This window comes from Vitis vinifera, chromosome 17 (assembly GCF_030704535.1).
Source record: "Vitis vinifera cultivar Pinot Noir 40024 chromosome 17, ASM3070453v1".
NCBI classification, from domain to species: Eukaryota; Viridiplantae; Streptophyta; class Magnoliopsida; order Vitales; family Vitaceae; genus Vitis; species Vitis vinifera.
Window position 1 is genome coordinate 11587431 of NC_081821.1, and position 15346 is coordinate 11602776.

Here is a 15346-nt window from a genome sequence, read left to right on the forward strand (position 1 = left end):
GGAGGAACATAAGACGGAATCTGATTAAGGAGTGCCATGACACCAAGTGGGCTGAGCACCCTAGGCAATGACACACAAGGGCACTACTTGAGTCAGCTTACTACTGGCCTCAAATATGGGATGAAGTTGAGGCCTATGTGAGGACTTGTCTTATGTGCCAACAAGACAAGGTGAAGCAACGACAACCTAGAGGCTTGTTGGAACCACTACCAATAGTAGAGCGTCCGTGGGATAGTGTCACCGTGGACTTCATCATTAGGCTACCTAAGTTGGAGGACAATGGCTCTATCATAGTGGTAGTGGACAGGTTCTCTAAGTATGCAACCTTCATAGCAGCCCCTACTGGTTGCATTGTGGAAGAGATGGCAAAGCTATTCTTAAAGCATGTGGTCAAGTATTGGGGATTGCCTAAGTACATTATCAGTGATCACAATCTGTGTTTCATTGGAAAGTTTTGGACGGAGCTCTTCAAGCTTATGGGTTTAGAGTTTCACTTCTCCACAAGCTTTCACCCACAGATAGATGGGCAGACTGAGAGGGTGAATGCTTTGCTAGAGCTATACTTGAGGCACTTCGTGAATGCCAACCAGAAGGATTGGGCTAAGTTGTTAGATATAGCCCAGTTCTCATACAACTTGCAAAGGAGTGAGGCAACCAACAAGAGCCCGTTCGAGCTAGCCACAGGGCAGCAACCCTTAACTCCTCACACACACTAACGATAGGCTATATGGGGAGAAGTCCAACGACTTTCAAGTTCACGAAGGGATAGCATGAGCAAGTTGACATAGCACGTTCATACTTGGATAAGGCCTCTAAGAAGATGAAAAAGTGGGCTGACAAGAAGCGACGTCACACCGAGTATAAGGTTGGAGACATGGTGCTTGTCAAGCTCCTTCCTTAACAATTCAAGTCATTAAGGTCGGTGCATAAGGGCATTGTGAGGAGGTATGAAGGACCATTTCCCATACTTGGGAAGGTCGGCAAAGTGTCCTACAAAGTTGAGTTACCGCTAAGGTCAAAGATTCATCATGTCTTCCATGTAAGTTACTTAAAACCATATCACAAAATCAAGGATGATCCAAGTTGAGGGTTTTTTAAGAGGGCACCTACAATGGTCGTGACCTCCTATGACAAGAAGGTAGAACACATCATTGTAGACTGAGTCATCAGGAGACGAGGTGTGCCTCCTACTACGGAGTACTTAGTGAAATGGAAGGGACTACCAGAGAGTAAGGCTAGCTGGGAGCTAGCAGATGTACTATGGCAGTTCTAGGAGCAGATTGAGCAGTTTTGGGCAAAAGGTACGACAAGGACGTTTGCGGCTTAGGTGGGGAAGAGTGTCATAGGATGCTTCAAATGAGCCTTCCCATGGGCTTATATAGAGCCTAGGAAGCTTCTGGAGACTCCACACTTAGCCATTAGTGGGAAGAGTGTGGAAGGTTCTAGAGATGCCTAGAGAAGTCCACACATCTCTACACTATGGTGGAAGACATGAGAGGAGTCCAGGGCTTTCTAGAGAATTCTAGAGATCTCTTGTACATAGGCTTGTACATAGAGTTGTGTAGAGTATTCTAGAATCTTTTTGATTTGTAAGCAACCTTCCAAGGTTTCAGAGAGTTCCATTGGTGCCTATAAATAGGTGAAGGCCTCATTTGGCCAAGGACCAATCAAGTAAGTTCCCAAAGCACTTGTAAAGGCTTCCTTGAGTAATGAAAGCTTATATTCTTTAAGAGTTGCCTACTACGCCCTCTAAAGCTTCCGAGTCGTGAGCATCTTAGCCTAGTGAACTAAACATTGTGGAGTCAGACTGACTTAGCAAGATCAAATGTCTTGACTTGTCTAAGTGCCACACGAACTTAGGAAAATACTAAGTCCGTGACATTAAGCCCCTCAATGGAGAGAATGAGTAGGCTAGTTTATGTGTGCGTACTTGCGTTCATGCTTTCGAAGGGTTTTTATAGTGCTAAAGAGAATGCTACTGTAGTGTTGACTAAGCACTTTGACTTTCTCTACAATGATGATTGTCTTGTAGGCGGCAGGACAATCATCACAGTTTTGGGGGGCTGGCAGGTGCCATCGGCTGACGTGCCATGATCCTTGACCATGCAGCCGCCTGTCTCTTCAACCTATTAATGGTCTGGGGTTATGTGAGACAATTAATTGATATGGACTTGAGGGCTAGAAGAGGTCTCATCAACCATTCCCATGTCAGGCGTGAATGATCACGCATGTCAGTGGGCTTGAAGGCTTGATTGAATAGTTCTATCTATTCGAGAAGTTCGGTCTCACTTTGCCGTCTGGCCTTGTAGGGAAAAAGAGCCTCTTTCTGCCCGGTGCTAGATGGAGTTGGTCATGGTTCGGATGGGATGCCCTAGATAGATTGCATGCCTGTGTTGGCCGGTTAAGGTGTCCGGATTGGAAAAGGGACACGTGGAGGGGAGCCCCCCACAATAAATGCTATTTGAAATCAATATTAAGGCCATATATAGTTTGTGGGAATAGGGAATGAGAAATAATATTTTATTTTCATTCATATTTATGAAAAAATATGAAGGAATTTGGTAATTTCAAATTTTATGCATGCTTAAATGTTCCTATGAATATAAAGTTGAATCATTATTTGTTTTCATTTTAATGTTTGATAACAATAAAAGAAATAAATTAACAATGATACCATGAGACAAAATTTAAAATAATTTTTTATGTTCATTTAAATAAACATCTTTCAAGAGTTTTTTTTCTATAAATAATAAGACTAAGAAAAATAATATTTACTCCATAAATAGAAAGTAATCATGAATAGTCATGTAAACAAAATGAAAATAATAATTTTAACATATTTTATATCATTCTCTACCCTAAGGGATTAAAATATCTCGTGTTGAAGATCAATTGAACTCCTATTGATGAAAAAGATTTCATTTTTATTAGAATATTTTTTTTTCTATTCTCATTATCATTTAAATTCTTCAAATATAAGAATTGATGAGAAAAAGAATAAGATGTTCATTCTCATGTACCAAATATGACAAATCCAAATACACAACAATTGACCATGTGGTCTATTAGTTCTAAAGGCCATTAGGTTGTCCAATATTTAGAGGGCATAGAGATCCTAGTTGACTTGTTTTATTGGAACCCCAAAATTCTCCTTTAAATGTTCATGCTATGTTTGACTTTAAGAAAATTTGGGAGAAAATATAAGGAAAAAAAAATAGGGATCCAGAAAGCAAAAGTAAATAAAAAAAGATTTAAAGTCAATAAATTATTTTATATGTTACTTTAAACACATTTAACTAATTTTAACTATTTGATATAAAGATTAAATAATTTGAAAACGTATAAATTTTTAATTAATTTTAATTATATTCATTTTCTTTTATATTTTATTGAAACAACTAAACATGAAAAATCATTTTTCTTAATTTTTTTTCTTTTATTAATGCTTTTCAAGAACCAAACATAATCTTAGATTTTGTTTCCAGTACCTCAAGTTCTTCACGTATAATTAGGGACTAAGCTTAATTTGGCTAACAAAAGGAGCTTTAGAATCATATTTCTTTTAAAATGTCTTTATTTTTCATTGGAAATTATATGGTTAAAAATAGATATTCTTGATCTTTGTAAAAATTGTCTTAGAGAAAGTATATAATCATGCATTAATATTTGTCACAAGGGTCTGATTTTTTACGAGGGAGCTGGGTACAATAATGATCCTTGACCTAATAACTTGTGAGGCCCGAAATTCTTCTCGCTTGTCCTTGGCTCCACCCTCCATGCAGCATAGTCCTTTAAAAGCTCTTTTTTTTTTCTACTCATTTGCTTCGTTTTTGAATTATTTTGTACTTGATCATACCCAAACAACTCATTAAATACCAATGTTTAATATTGAGTTTTATTGCCATAGAAGTGAGGCCTTAAGAAATCTCAGCTACTTGACCAATTAATTTTTATTGCATAATATATCCAAAAAAATTTCAAGTAAATTCAGATTTAATCAATCTCAAACAATTTTTTTTTGACAAAAACCAATTATGGACATGCAAGTTTTTGCATGCCTCTCAAGCTCCATTGTGTGACTCAATTTTATTAATTGGTGGAAAAATATTTTTTTAAAATTGATTGTTATTTGTTTTTGGAATCAACACTTTATTTTATTTTTTAAAAGAAAAAGTACAATAAAAAAGAAAACCTTATATATGTGACTCTATAAAGGCTATAAAGGGAAATAAATGATTCTTTAAACTAGGGATAAACCAGAGAATTAGGTTATCCAGTAAAAAGGTGTTAGACATTTCACTAAAATCAAAATGCATCCATTCTTTATTATGAGAATTGAAAAAACTTTGACGTCTTATTAATTGATTAATGAATAGGTAAGACAATATCAATGAAACATAGTATGTGAAAAATCTAATGTCCAGTAGAGTAACACCTAAGGGGTTGAATGAGTGTTTTGAAAGATTGCAATATATAAGAGTTGAATAAATTAACCCAAATTAATCTTGGGATATCTTAAGGATATTCAAGGTAATCACAATCATGCAAGGGACACAAATTTTTTACATGGAAAACCCTCAAATTAACTGTAGAGATAAAAAACCATGAGGTCTAAGACCTCTAATTTATGATCCATTATATGAGATTAAAATATATAAATTTACTTGACCGCTTTACCATAAGAACTCACTCTCCAACACTTAAACCTTGATCCACATTCATGACATAACACCTCCAATGCTCCAATAGATTCCTCTCAACTTTTGAGGGAATGCAGGTCTCAACAACCCATAATTCGACCTATGAATTTTATGTTGAGAGATTAGGAATGATAGGGTAAGTGTGGTTGATTCTCTTAAAGTGTTCAATCCAAAAATAAGTTAAGAGAGGGTTTATATAAGTCCACAGACCTAAGGGATCGATATCTAGAATTTACTAAAAAGAATACTCGTGAATTTTCAAAAATGAAATTTGCCATATCTAGCAATTCGGGAAGATTGCTTGAGAGTACTTAACCACCACTTAAGTGCATTTAACCATCGCTTGAGCGCACTTAACCACCACTTGAGCGCCTCGGGCGCTTGAGCGTTAAATAAACACTTGAACACTAGTTTAATTACTTGAATATCCCTTGTTTTTCTAAAATATGAATTATGCATTTCAACTCAAGAAAGAATAACCGATCCACTTTAACCCTTCAAATCATAAAATTATGTCTAGTTTAATACCAGATTTAAGCGCAAACACATTGATAAGAAATATGGCATATTTCAATAACAAATCAAAAATGAATTTAGTTGAGAAACATGACAAAATTAACAAAAAAATTTACAACCCCCAAATATTCTAATTTATAGGAAAAATAACAACTTGATTTAATCACACAAGGATAATTTTTAAAACAAGTCAAATAGCCCTTGGCTACAAAATGGGGTTAGTATAGTAGGTGTAAAAAAAAAAGATTTTTTTCTTCCTCTTAGTAATTAGTTTTCAACGAATCAGGATCCTAAAATTAAATTTAAGAAGTTTTGATTAAGGAAAAAAAAAATTAAAGAGGTCAACAAATAGTTTAATTTTACAAAATGAATTTAGGTGTCCAAAATAGAGTAAAAAATGAAACTAATAAAAGATTGACTTCATTAGAAAATTGTTTTGGACTCAAATAAAAATCTATCAACATATTTAGGAAGCCAATAACATCAAACAATTATACGAAAAATTTTAGAAAGACTAAAATAACTCGAATCAAATTTTTTATTACAAGGTTCAATACTTTTAACAAAATGACATCAAAGTGAATAATCTTAATCAAATAAATAAGACCAAAGGAAATAAAAATCAAATAAATGATCTCTTTGCTACCTATCATATATTATCAAATGCCTCAATCAAGTGAGAATAATTCCAATGAAAATAACCTCAATCTCAATTCTAATATACGTCAATCAACATGAGATCCATCAATCATTCATCAACTTTTCTTGTTTAATAATAATCCTTTATTGTAATGATTAATTATATTTACCTCGGGGAGATGAATGAAAATAATAGATAAGAATGGTGAGGAAGGTGTTTAATGAAATTTTAAAATAATGGTGACTAAATGTATTTAATACCAACTTTAGAGAGGTGAATGAGAGTTATCCTTTTATAATTTCACATTTACCCAAAGTGAATGAAAGTGATATTGTGCTTAATATTGTTTTTTCTAATAAAAAATAATTAGTCACCAACTTATGCCAAAATTCTTTTACAATGAACCATAATTTTTTAGTCATCACTTCACTTTGGGCGAATCTCATATTTGTTGAAGTTTATGGATACAAAACTTTCTATTTGTTTATTTTCATACTTATATAACAGACCTAGATAATGAAAATAGCAAACAAATGGAGGACATGCACGTGCGTACACTAAACGAGGCAGGACCCGAACTTCAGGACTTTTCTCAATAGTACAGTAATTTAAAAAAGTTATTCTTCAATTACTGTAGTGGAAGAAGTTATTACAAATATAGGGTAGTTTTTGCCACATAGGAGAGAGGAGAGAGGGTGAGAGAGAGGAGAGAGGAGAGAGGGTGGACGGGTAAAATTTTTAAAAAAAGGGAACTCGTCTCTTGAAGAGACGAGTTCCATGAAAAAAAATATATATATAATTTTTAAAAAATTCTCAAATAAAAAAAAATAAAATTTGGAACTAAAGGCTTGAGACGAGTTCCCATGGGAAAAAAAATATATTATTTATTTAAAATATAATTTTTATTTAAAAAAATCCAAAAAAAAAAAAAAATTTCTAAAGGGAACTCGTCTCTTAATTTTTTTTTTTAAATATATATATTTAAAAAAATAAAAATTCAGAATTCCCTTTAGGAAAAAGAATAATTTTTTTAAAAAATATATTTTTTATTTTAAAAAATCTCAAATTAAAAAAAAAAAAAAACACAATTCCAAAGGGAACTCGTCTCTTAAAAATATTTTTTATTTTAAAATATATATATTAAAAAAAAAAAAAAAAAAAAACAATTCCTCAAAATTCCTGAAAGAACTCGTCTTTTCAAGAGACGAGTTCCCAAGTTCAATGTAAAAAAAATATTTAAAAAAAACAAATTTACTAAAGGAAACTCAAATTTACTAAAGGGAACTCGTCTCTTCAAGAGACGAGTTCCCTTTAGGAAAAAAATATTTTTTATTTTAAAAAATCCCAAAAAAAAAAAAAAAAAAAACAATTCCTCAAAATTCCTAAAGGAAGAGACGAGTTCCCATGTAAAAAAAATATTTTTTTTTTAAATATATATATTTAAAAAAAAAAATTTCCTAAAGGGAACTCGTCTCTTGATTCCCATGTAAAAATATATATATATATATATATATATATATATATATATATATATATATATATATATATTTTAAATATATATATTAAAAAAAAAACAAAAAAAAAAAAAAACAATTCCTCAAAATTCCTAAAGGGAACTCGTCTAATAAACGAGTTCCATGTAAAAAAAAATATATATATATTTTTTAAAAAAAATTTACTAAAAGGAACTCGTCTCCTAAAATATATTTTTTATTTAAAAAAATCCCAAATTAAAAAAAAAAAAAAAAAACAATTCCAAAGGGAACTCGTCTCTTCAAGAGACGAGTTCCCATGTAAAAAAAAATATATATATATATTTTAAATATATATATTAAAAAAAAAAAAAACAATTCCTCAAGGAACTCGTCTCTTTAAGATGAGTTACCATGTAAAAACAAATTTTTTTAAAAAAAATATATTTTTTTTTTTAAAAAAAAAACAATTCATCAAGGGAACTCGTCTATTGAAGAGACGAGTTCCTATGGAGTTCCCATGTAAAAAAAATATTTTTTTTTTAAAAATAATTTTTTTTTTAAAAAAAATTCCCAAATAAAAGAAAAAAAAAACAACAATTCCTCAAGTCAACTTTTCTCTTCATATATATTTTTTTTAAAAAATTTTTTTACATGGGAACTCGTCTCTTCAAGAGACGAGTTCATTTAGGAATTTTGAGGAATTGTTTTTTTTTTTTTTAATATATATATTTAAAAAAATATTATTATTTTTTACATGGGAACTCGTCTCTTCAAGAGACGAGTTCCCTTTGGAATTGTGTGTGTGTGTGTGTGTTTTTTTTTTTTTTTTTTTTTTTTTTTTTAATTTGGTATTTTTTAAAATAAAAAAATATATTTTTTAAAAAAATTATTTTTTTTCCTAAAGGGAACTCTGATTTTTTTTTAAATATATATATTTTTTAAAAAAATATTTTTTTTACATGGGAACTCGTCAAGAGACGAGTTCCTTTAGGAATTTTGAGGAATTGTTTTTTTTTTAATATATATATTTAATTTTTTTTTTTTTTTTACATGGGAACTCGTCTCTTGAAGAGACGAGTTCCCTTCGGAATTTTGTTTTTTGTTTTTTGTTTTTTTTTTAAATTTGGTATTTTTTAAAATAAAAAATATATTTTTTAAAAAAATTATTTTTTTTCCTAAAGGGAACTCTGAATTTTTTTTTTAAATATATATATATTTTTTACATGGGAACTCGTCTCTTGAAGAGACGAGTTTTAGGAATTTTGAGGAATTGTTTTTTTTTTTTTTTAATATATATATATATATATATATATATATATATATATTTAATTTTTTTTTTCTTTTTACATGGGAACTCATCTCTTGAAGAGACGAGTTCCCTTTGGAATTGTGTGTGTGTGTTTTTTTTTTTTTTTTTTTTTTTTTAGTATTTTTTAAAATAAAAAATATATTTTTTAAAATAAAAAATATATTTTTTAAAATAAAAAATTATTTTTTTTCCTAAAGGGAACTCTGAATTTTTTTTTTAAATATATATATTTTTTAAAAAAAATATTTTTTTTTACATGGGAACTCGTCTCTTGAAGAGACGAGTTCCTTTAGGAATTTTGAGGAATTGTTTTTTTTTAATATATATATTTAAATTTTTTTTTTTTACATGGGAACTCGTCTCTTGAAGAGACGAGTTCCCTTTGGAATTGTGTTTTTTTTTTTTTTTTTCCTAAAGGGAGCTCTGAATTTTTTTTTAAATATATATATTTTAAAAAAAAAATATATTTTTTTTTACATGGGGACTCGTCTCTTTAGGAATTTTGAGGAATTGCTTTTTTTTTTTTTTTAATTTTATTTTTTTAATATATATATTTAAAAAAAAAAAAAATTTTTACATGGGAACTCGTCTCTTGAAGAGACGAGTTCCCTTTGGAATTGTATTTTTTTTTTTTTTTAATTTGGGATTTTTTAAAATAAAAAATATATTTTTTTAAAAAAATATTTTTTTTCCTAAAGGAACTCTGAAATTTTTTTTTAAAATATATATATTTTTAAAAAAAAATATATATTTTTTTACATGGAACTCGTCTCTTGAAGAGACGAGTTCCTTTAGGAATTTTGAGGAATTGTTTTTTTTTTTATAATATATATATTTAAAAAAATATTTCTTTTTTTTACATGGGAACTCGTCTCTTGAAGAGACGAGTTCCCTTTGGAATTGTGTTTTTTTTTTTTTTTAATTATTATTATTTGGGAATTTTTAAAATAAAAAATATATTTTTTTAAAAAAAATATTTTTTTTTCCCAAGGAACTCGTCTCTTGAAGAGACGAGTTCCCTTTAGAATTTTTTTTTTTTGGGATTTTTTTTTAAATAAAAAATATATTTTAAATAAATAATATATTTTTTTTCCCATGGGAACTCGTCTGAAGCCTTTAGTTCCAATTTTTTTTTTTTAATTTGACAATTTTTTAAAAATTATATATATATATTTTTTTCGTGGAACTCGTCTCTTCAAGAGACGAGTTCCCTTTTTTAAAAAATTTTACCCGTTCATCCTCTCTCCTCTCTCCTCTCTCCTATCTCCTCTTTCCTCTCTCCTATATGGCAAAAACTACCCTATATTTGTAATAACTTTTTCCACTACAGTAATTGAAGAATAACTTTTTTAAATTACTATACTATTGAGAAAAGTCCCCGAACTTCATGGCGTGAAGATGGATCGATTGTCTTCAAGGCTGACAAATTTGGAAGTCTTCGAGGAAAATATGGTATAATCTAATATGCCAGTTCATCTTATACCCCTTTGACACAGAGTTCAGAGACGTAAGACAGAAACACACCATTGAAATCAAATGCAGTCAAACACAGGATTTTTGATAATTGTACGGTGGATTTAAAATTAATTTTAAAAAATACGGTACAATGAAAACCATTTTCAAATTTACGGTATTTTTTTTGTCAATTTTAAAGATGTCTCTTGAAAAAACACTTTATATCATTTTTATATAAATGATATACGTTTAAAAAAATTGAATTAACACTAAAAGTGTTTGTTAAAGAGACACATTTCACAATTTTTATATTAATAACACATGTTAAAAAAATTTGAATTTACATTAAAAGTGTCTTTTCAAGAGACACTTTTTATAATTTTATAAAATCGAATTTATATTAAAAGTATATTTTAAATAGACATTTTTCATAGTTTTCATATTAGTTACATAATAAAAAAATTGAATTTATACTAAAGATGCCTTCTTAAGACACTTTCTACAATTTCACAAAATTAAATTTATATTAAAGGTGTCTCTTCAAGAGACACCTTCAATAATTCTTATATCAGTCATCTATTGAAATAATTGAATTTATACTAAAAATGTATTTTTAAAAGACACATTTCATAATTCCATAAAATTAAATTTATATTGAAAGATTTTCCTTCAAGAAAGACTTTTAGTATAAATTTAATTTTTTCGATAGGTGACTAATATAAAAATTGGAGAAAGTGTTTATTCAAAAGACACATTTAGTATAAATTCAATTTTGTGGAATTGTATAGACTCTTTCAATGTAAATTTAATTTTTTTTCACTATGTGACTGATATGAAAATTATCAAAGATGTCTCTTCAAGTGACACATTTAGTATTAATTTGATTTTATAGTATTGTGAAAATAATATTTCTTTAATATAAATTCAACTTTTTTTTTTAACGTGTATGACTAATAAAAAAATTATGAAAAAATGTCTTTTGAAAAGACATCTTTAACATAAATTCAATTTTATGAAATTATGAAAGGTATTTTTTCAAAAGACACCTTTAGTGTAAATTTTTTTTTTTTTTAATATTTATGGTTGATATGAAAAATATAGAAGATGTCTATTCAAGAAACACTTTTCAAAGTGGTAGAAAGTGTCATAGATTTGGAAATATTTTTATACCTATCATATTTTAAGAATTATTTTTAAAAGTACCATTTTTTAAGAATTATTTTTTAAAACAGCCGTACAAGTTAAAAAAGCCCGTCAAACACACCATTGAAATCAAATGCAGTCTTGGCCACATACTGCTTATCAAATAAGAGGGAACAGCACGACTTTTTCTGGCTGCAATTTGCCTATCAATTATTGGAATATGAGGACACTGTCAAATTATGCACCACAGGGAACTAAAATTTGAACTTCAAGCCTTGTCCATTTTTGTATTCAGTTTAGTTCACACCAGAGATGGGTGGGTAGATAATTTACGCTAAAGCATTTTCATTGATGTTTATCGTTTTGAGTGAATTTGTGACTTTGGTAAAAGGTTTTGCAGAACCTGATCAACTTTAGTGGGATTTGCCTCGTGTGGGCATGGATACGTGTTTCAGTAGCTTTCTGCTGCATATAAACCAAGGAATCCCAGAGCTTGCGATAGAAAGCACGCATTTAGGTACACACAAAAAGAAAATGGGAAGCTTTCTAGGTCTTCTGTACAAGGAAAACGACTCGTTCTTTCTGCTTCTTCTTCCCTTTTTCATCTTCACACACTTCCTCATTAAATGGCTATATCCTACTACTCCTGCAGTCACCACAAAAAAGTTACTTCCTTCCCCACCAAAGCTCCCAATCATTGGAAACCTCCACCAACTAGGCTCGCTCCCTCACCGTTCTCTCTGGGCCTTGGCTCAGCGCCATGGCCCCCTTATGCTGCTCCACTTTGGCAGGGTTCCAGTGGTCATCGTCTCAGCTGTAGACGCTGCAAGAGAGATCATGAAGACCAATGATGCCATCTTCTCAAATAGGCCTAAATCAAACATCTCGGCAAAGCTTCTCTATGATTACAAGGACGTTTCCACGGCCCCCTATGGAGAGTACTGGAGACAGATGAGGAGTATCTGTGTACTCCACCTTCTCAGCACCAGAAGGGTTCAGTCCTTCCGAGGTGTCCGAGAAGAAGAGACAGCCCTTCTGATGGAGAAGATCTCTTCCTCTTCTTCCTCCTCCATCCCAATTGATTTGAGCCAAATGTTTCTGTCCCTAACAAATGATCTCATATGCAGAGTTGCCCTAGGACGAAAATACAGTGGAGATGAAAATGGAAGAAAATATAGAGAACTGCTGAAGGAGTTTGGGGCGTTGCTGGGTTGCTTCAATGTTGGCGACTACATCCCATGGCTTCGTGGGTGAACTTCATCAATGGTTTGGATGCAAAAGTGGAGAAAGTGGCCAAAGAGTTTGATAGATTTCTTGATGAAGTGGTGAAAGAGCACGTGGAGAGAAGGAAAAGAGGTGTAGATGAGGAAGTGAAGGATTTTGTGGACGTTTTGCTTGGCATTCAGGAGGATAATGTCACAGGCGTTGCCATAACTGGAGTTTGCATCAAAGCTCTGACTCTGGTGAGTACGACTAATTAACCATCGTGGACAAGCAATATTTGTGCATATGTGTTGCTTTTATTATTATTATTATTATTATTATTTCTGTATATGTGTTGGTATTTGTAGGAAAAATTTTAAAATATTTTCCTATTTTTCTTCGGTTGCAAAAACATTCATCTACTTTTGATAACACCCATTTGCCAAGATGATGCATCATTATAATAGTACAATGTGACAAGGAATTTGTACAGGTGGTAAATACACCAAAATTTAAGATCAACAAAATTTTTCCAGAATTATCAAATTGACTTGATATTCATTATTCACCCATTTCAGAATTCAAAATACCTATCAGGGTACTTTCGTGTCGAAAAACTGCAGCTACATAATGCATTCTCCTTTCTTGTAGGACATGTTTGCTGCTGGAAGTGATACTACATACACGGTCCTAGAGTGGGCAATGACAGAGCTCTTGAGGCACCCACAAGTCATGAGGCAACTTCAGAATGAGGTCCGAGGAATTGCTCAAGGCAAACTCCTCATAACTGAAGATGACTTGGACAAAATGCAATATTTGAAGGCAGTGATCAAAGAGACTCTCAGACTATACCCTCCAATCCCACTACTAGTTCCCAGAGAATCCACCCGCGACGCCAAAATAATGGGCTACGACATTGCAGCACGGACACAAGTCATTACCAATGTATGGGCAATTGGGAGAGATCCACTGCTGTGGGATGAGGCCGAGGAGTTTCGGCCAGAAAGGTTCTTGAACTCTTCTATAGATTTCAGGGGGCAAGACTTTGAGTTGATCCCATTTGGATCTGGCCGGAGAGGTTGCCCGGGAACTCTGTTCGCGGCAATGGCAATTGAGGTTGTGTTAGCAAATCTTGTTCATCGGTTTGATTGGGAAGTGGGTGGTGGAGGTAGAAGGGAGGATTTGGATATGACTGAATGCACTGGTCTGACCATTCATAGAAAAGTTCCACTTCTTGCAGTTGCAACTCCATGGCCTCGCTGAGTGTGTGGATACCTTTCATTTTGTTGTATTATCGTCCTATTTGAGATAAATAATAATAATAAATATATAAAAATAAATAGAATTTTTTTCTTCTGTTTTTATACCTAGAATAATAATAAATATTCTTTTAATTTGTGCTTTAATTTTATATTCTAAAATTATATTCAAAATGCTCTAATCCCTGCATTCATGATTGCAAAAATAAAATAAAAAAAATTTCATGCTAGAAAATTCATGGAATTGCTTTTTCTAGTTCAAGAAACAATTCTGGATAAGACATATATAGTATGTCATTACGTGAGGAGGAGAAAAAAAAAATGGAAAAAATCGTTTATAAAGATTCTTTTTCCATTGGGCCAATCGCAGTTGGGATTGCGTGGTTACTGTTGGAACGTCATTTGTTTATTTGGCCTTGGTGCCTAGGCTGAAGAGCCGACCTTTTGTGCTCTGGTGGTGCCTAGGCTTGAGCCTACGCGGCGTCAGCGCAGAGTCCAGGAGGGCAACCACAAAGACTAAGGTCTTGAGTTCGAATCTTGGGGACGTCACCCTCAAGGGCCAAATAAACAAATGGCCCCATAAGACTCTGTGCTGGCGCCGCGTAGGCTCAGGCCTAGGCACCACCAGAGCACAAAAGGCCGACGTTTTTGTTGGGACGTCATTTGTTTATTTAGCCCTGGTGCCTAGGCTGAAGAGCCTGCGCGGCGCCCAGAGTGGTCTTCCCAGGATTCGAACTCGGGTCCAAGCCTTAAGGACTTTTGGTTTGCCCTCCTGGTGTCCAAGCCTAGATGGTACCAGGAGGGCAAACCAAAAGTCCTTAAGGCTTGGACCCGAGTTCGAATCCTGGGAAGACCACTCTGGGCGCCGCGCAGGCTCTTCAGCCTAGGCACCAGGGCTAAATAAACAAATGACGTCCCAACAGTTACCATCCATCACAAGAGACTTTTTGAATTGATTCTGATTTCTAAAATCAATTCTATTTTATGGTGACTTCAAGCTTATCTTCGAAAAGGGTCATAGAATCCATGATTAAAACTACTCTAAACAAAAGATTAAGTAGCTAGTGAAGTAGAGAATGAAGGTCCATCACTCACCCATGAATTAATTCATCACAGTTTTCTCTTTATATTATCCTAGGTGGTTAATGGTATAGTCATGGAAATGGTTATTGAGTTTGTTTTAAGGCTTTATCCATCCTAGGAGTAATAATTTGTCAAAAGGATATCTAGAGGAACTTGTTTTAGTAGAAGGTGCTGGCGTTGAAGGTAAGATGTCTGGTGATTATTCAATTAGGTTTGTAAATCCATGAATAGGCTCAATATTAATGCTTGAAATGAGTTGAATATTTATATTTATACATCTCTAGGAGATCCACAAATCCCTAAAAAAAATATAGTAAACAAAAAAAGAAGTAAATTTTCCTAAGATTCAAAATGACTTAGAAAATTGGAAACTAGTCAAGTTTTCTTGTCAAGAAATTTATAAAAAAAAAAAATATGATCTTTTAAGTTTTTCTTTGATTACAATTAATATGATTGAATAGACCATAAGTTTGGAATAAGATGACTAAATTATAAGACTTCTAGATTATAGAAAATCTATAGAAAGACATAAGAAAGATTATAACTTTATATTTTTAAGAATA

General features: G+C 31.9%; 1 pseudogene across 1 annotated transcript; it reads left to right on the plus strand.

Annotated features, from left to right (window-relative positions):
- The first annotated feature begins 11542 nt into the window (after window positions 1-11542).
- Window positions 11543-13835, plus strand: LOC100241660 (cytochrome P450 736A117-like; annotated as a pseudogene). The gene is made up of 2 exons (XR_787985.3): window positions 11543-12701; window positions 13093-13835. The product of XR_787985.3 is annotated as a cytochrome P450 736A117-like (transcript).
- The last annotated feature ends 1511 nt before the right edge of the window (window positions 13836-15346 follow it).